The sequence below is a fragment of the Mesocricetus auratus genome, unplaced genomic scaffold (genome assembly GCF_017639785.1).
Source record: "Mesocricetus auratus isolate SY011 unplaced genomic scaffold, BCM_Maur_2.0 contig_6889_pilon_obj, whole genome shotgun sequence".
Classification (NCBI taxonomy): Eukaryota; Metazoa; Chordata; class Mammalia; order Rodentia; family Cricetidae; genus Mesocricetus; species Mesocricetus auratus.
The window spans coordinates 1-5,653 of NW_024432529.1; the positions used below are offsets into that span (position 1 = coordinate 1).

Sequence of the window (5,653 nt, forward strand, 5' to 3'; positions counted from 1 at the left end):
GGTGATAGGCCTGAACCTGTACTGAGGCGGCGCCAGCCTGGGTGCGGGCGGTGGCTCTCAGGCCGGGGCGCGCCTCATGGCCGAGGAGGCCAAGGCAGGGTGTGAGGGGGGAGGGGAGGCCGGCCTGCTGCCCGGCGCACAGGTGGTGGTGCAGCTGCCTCCCGTGGGCACGGAGGACCCCGAAGTCACCGCGTCAGAAGAGAGGAGGCTGCTCAGGTCGCCCGCTCTACGGTCTACTCGCCGTGCCGCCCGAGGAGATGGCCGCGCCGGCCGCCGCCATCATATCTCTCGAGGACGAACTGGACGGCTATGAGCCGGAGGCGCTCGGCAAGCGGCCGGCCGCGCTGCCCCTGCTGGAGCGTGTGAGCGAGGCGGCGAAGAGCACGGCCGCCGAAGGCTTGCTGGCCTCCACGCCGCTGCCGGCCGAGGAGGAGGGGAGGAGAACGACGAGCTGTACTGCCAGTCGCGCGAGATTATCTCGCGCTACCTGCGCGAGCAGGCGGCTGGCGTCAAGGACGCGAAGCCGCTGGGCGAGGCGGGCCCGGCAGGCCAGAGGGCGCTGGAGACCCTGTGGCGCGTGGGCGACGGGGTGCAGCGCAACCACGAGACGGCCTTCCAGGGCATGCTTCGGAAAATGGACATTAAAAACGAAGACGATGTCAAATATTTTTCTCGAGTGATGGTCCATGTTTTCAAAGATGGCGTAACAAACTGGGGCAGGATTGTGACTCTTATTTCTTTTGGTGCCTATGTGGCCAAACACTTGAAGAGCATAAACCAGGAAAGCTGCATCGAACCATTAGCAGACAGTATCACAGACATTCTTGTCAGGACAAAACGGGACTGGCTGGTCAAACAAAGAGGCTGGGATGGGTTTGTGGAGTTCTTCCACGTACAGGACCTAGAAGGCGGCATCAGAAATGTGCTGCTGGCTTTTGCGGGTGTGGCTGGAGTAGGGGCTGGCCTGGCATATCTAATAAGATAGCCTTATGTGTGCAGTAGGGGACTCTTAACTCCAGCCACCAAACCACCTGCTTCTGTGAAAACAAATGTATTTATGAAGTTGGACTTGAAGCTGCCCGGGCTTTAACAATCCAGGAGTTCTACTCTAGCAACATAGCCAGAAAGCAAGCAAGTGGCTACAGGATTGTGGCTAACAAGAATAAATACATGGGGAAGTGCTCCCTCTTGAAGAGTTACTATCTGAAAGAAGCCAAGTTTTCACTCAGCAAACTTTGGGAGGCCATGGAGGAGGACTTGTAGATTGAATGAATGGAAGTGGGTAGGTGAACAGACTTGATTTCGTTGTCTAGAAGAGTGGCCAGTCCTCAGGCTAGTCATAGAACTTACTAAATGTGCAGTCTGTCACTCCACTCCTGTAGTGTTGAGAGAGAAGCACTAACAATGGCGGTGATCTGTGTAAGTTGGATTTAAGCTGCAAGTAACCAGACCATGACTAGGAAGCTGCAGTACTGTACAAGAATGTGAAAGGCTCTCTGAGCTTTCCCAGGAGTACTTCTTGACGAAGTCCAAGTGCTCAGGACGCAGTCCTGTCTACTTGGGCTTGGTTTTGATGATAATCTTAAATTTATTAGCCTAGTAATGGCCAAAAGTACTTGACTTAAGGTTCACTAATTAGTTACAAAACTGAAAAGCCTCAATTTTTAAGGAAAACAGCATATAAATTGGATTTGTCTGTAAAAATTGTATATATTTTTACAGAAAGTCTATTTCTTTGAGTAGAAAAGGAGGGATGACTCAGATTTAATTTTTCCGTACCCTTTTGAAACTTGCAACTTCTCTAGTTAGAAATCTATTTCTTACAGCTTTTTAAAACGTTGTCATGATCAGCTCTAGAGTATATACAGAACCAGTTGTGTGTGTGGACTGGTTATAGTGGAACAAATTGGATTCATAACTATGCAGGCTTAATTTTCCAGTCTGATTTTGTATGTAAGGATCACAGATGTGAGGCATATGGCCCCCTGTTGACTTTAAATTGTAAAGTGGTTTGGTATCACAGGCTAGACTCATAACCATGGTGCTATTCACAAGGTTTACTTGTTTGACACAAGTTTAAGCCTGGTGGTGTCAATAAAACAAATATGTATTTCTTTTCTGCTAATGATTGCCAAGCTTTGTTTTTAATTTCTGTATTAGTCTCTAAATGTCCCACCTGTTGTATTAACCTTTACTTCCTCTCCTTTCTTTACATACTGGCTTGTTAAGATCTCCTGGTCCCTCTATAAATATAATCGAAGTCTACATTTCCTCCCTGGAACCCTCACCCTCCAACTCTGAACCTAAGTGATCTCCCTCCCATCCTATCAGAGTCAGCAGAACTTTGTCTCCTTAGAGGGCAGTGAAGTGACACTTCCTCTTTGAGCCCTATGACCAACAGTAACGGGTATGGGGGTGAAACTCCCTTTTCCACTGTTTATCCTATTGATCAAAAGTCCCCTTGGGAATTTGAGAAGTTGGAGTGAGCTGCATCATACATAAGTTTCTATACAGTTTGCTCCTAGTATGGATATGCTCACTTAAATTTTTAAAAAGGTGTGTTTTGTTGAGCCTCAGTTCTATAATAGCCACTGGTAAACTGAGGAGTTTGTTTGAGCTACGGTCATTTTGAAAGCTTGCCTCAGAATGTGACCTTTCGTTAGGACTACAGATAAAAATAGTCCTGAATCAGATGACTAAGAATGTAAGGGAGAAGACATGCCCGGGCTGCCCATCTCAGCCACAGGTCGTCTTGCTGGAGCTATTTGTACCTAGATTTATCCTTGGTTATAAATTGCTTATTTATGTTTATCTCTTGACTTATAAGCACTTTATGTAGTTTAATTAACCCTACAGGTTAAGGTGAATAAAAGGCTAGTGTCCCATATTCAGTTGTGTGAGTTTGTGTTTATACAGACAGGTATTTTAGTTCCAGGGCCATGAAGGCTTGCAGAGCACAAGTGGGTGAGAAAAGGGGTTTTTACTTAGAGATGAGGCACTTGATCTGAGTACTCGCTAGCAGAATAGTTGAGACATCCTCTGAAGCGAAGAGGGAGGGGCAGTGTGGAGATGGCTCCAGGCAAATTCTGTTTGTGTTACACTTCTCTCAGGGAAAAACACCATAGAGTCTTCAAGCATCCATGTACATTCTACCTGGGGTGGTGAATACCTTCATTCTGGTAGAACCAGCATTTATAACATCTGTTCCCCAAAGGGTTAGGGCCAACTGCAAGTTAATGTGGGTTGTAAAAAAAATGTGTTTCCCTAACTTCTGTTTCTTCTCCTAAGGGAAAAATAAAAGCTTTTTTTTCTCCAAAAAAAAGAACTATATGGTTAACTTCTTCAAAACTAACGATACAACACTGTGTGTGAATCTACATGCTTAACTTCTTCAAAACTAGCGATACAACAATGTGTGTGAAACTACATGCTTAACTTCTTCACAAATAATGATACAACACTGTGTGTGAAACTATGTGCTTATCTTCATGAGAACTTACCATGTAACACTGTATTAGAAACTACATGCTTAACTTCTTCAAAACTAACGATACAACACTGTGTGTGAAACTATGTACTTAACTTCATGGAAACCAACGATAAAACACTGTGTGTGAAACTGTGTGCTTAACGTCATGAAATCTAACTATATAACACTATATGAGAAACTACGTACTTAAGTTCATGAAAACTAATGACACAACACCGTATGTGAAACTAGGTGCTTAACTTCTTCAAAACTAACAAGACAACACTGTGTGAGGAAGTACGTGCTTAACGTCATGGAAACTAACGATACAGCACAGTATGTGAAAGTAAGTGCTTACCTTCTTGAAAACTAATGAAAGAACACTATGCATGAATCTACGTGTTTAACCTCTTCAAAACTAACAATCAAACACAGTGTGTGAAACTATGTGCTTAACTTCTTGAGAACTTACCATATAACACTGTATTAGAAACTACATGGTTAACTTCTTCAAAACTAAGGATACAACACTGTGTGTGAATCTACATGCTTAACTTTTTCAAAACTAACGATACAATACTGGGTGTGAAACTATGTGCTTATTTTCATGAGAACTTACCATATAACACTCTTTTAAAAACTACATGGTTAACTTCTTCAAAACTAACCATACAACACTGTGTGTGAAACTACATACTTAACTTCTTCAAAACTAACAATACAACCCTAACCCTAACCCTAACACTAACCCTAACCATAATCCTAACCCTAACCCTAACCCTAAGCCTAACCCTAACCCTAACCCTAACCATAAACCTAACCCTAACCCTAACCCTAACCCTAACCCTAAACCTAAGCCTAAACCTAACCCTAACCCTAACCCTAAACCTAACCCTAACCTATGTGCTTAACTTCATGAGAACTTACCATATAACACTGTTTTAGAAGCTAAATTTTTAACTTCTTCAAAACTAACAATACAAAACTGTGTGTGAATCTACATGCTTAACTTTTTCAAAACTAAAGATACAACACTGTGTGTGAAACTACATGCTTAACTTCTTCAAAACTAATGATATAACACTGTGTGTGAAACTATGTACTTAACTTCATGGAAACCAACGATACAACACTGTGTGTGAATCTACATACTTAACTTTTACAAAATTAACGATACAACACTGTGTGGGAAACTATGTGCTTATCTTCATGAGAACTTACCGAGTAACAATGTTTTAAAAACCACATGGTTAACTTCTTCAAAACTAACGATACAACACTGTGTGTGAAACTACATGATTAACTTCCTCAAAACTAACGATACAAACCTAACCGTAACGCTAACCCTAACCCTAACCATCACCCTAACCCTAAACCTAACCCTAACCCTAACCCTAACCCTAACCCTAACCTAACCCTAACCCTAACCCTAACCCTAATCCTAGCCCTAACCCTAACCCTAACCCTAATCCTAGCCCTAACCCTAACCCTAACACTAACCCTAACCCTAACCCTAAACCTAACCTATGTGCTTAACTTATTTAGAACTTACCATATAACACTGTTTTAGAAACTACATGGTTAACTTTTTCAAAACTAACGATACAACACTGTGTGTGAAACTACATGCTTAACTTCTTCAAAACTAACGATCAAGCACAGTGTGTGAAACTATGTGCTTAACTTCTTGAGAACTTACCATATAACACTGTATTAGAAACTACATGGTTAACTTCTTCAACACTAAGGATACAACACTGTGTGTGAATCTACATACTTAACTTTTATAAAACTAAGGATACAACACTGTGTGTGAAACTATGTGCTTATCTTCATGAGAACTTACCATGTAACACTGTTTTAAAAACTACATGGTTAACTTCTTCAAAAGTAAGGATTCAACACTGTGTGTGAAACTACATCCATAACTTCTTCAAAGCTAACGATACAACCCTAACCCTAACCCTAACCCTAACCCTAAACCTAACCCTAACCCTAACCCTAACCCTAACCCTAACCTAACCCTAACCCTAACCCTAACCCTGATCTTAGCCCTAACCCTAATCTTAGCCCTAATCCAACCCTAACACTAACCCTAACCCTAACCCTAACCCTAACCCTAACCCTAACCCTAACTCTAACCCTAACCAATGTGCTTAACTCATGAGAACTTACCATATAACA

The 5,653-nt window shown here is 42.6% G+C and overlaps 1 pseudogene; it reads left to right on the plus strand.

Annotated features, from left to right (window-relative positions):
• Positions 1-4: 4 nt before the first annotated feature.
• On the plus strand, positions 5-1,182 carry LOC121138357 (annotated as a pseudogene).
• Positions 1,183-5,653: the final 4,471 nt, after the last annotated feature.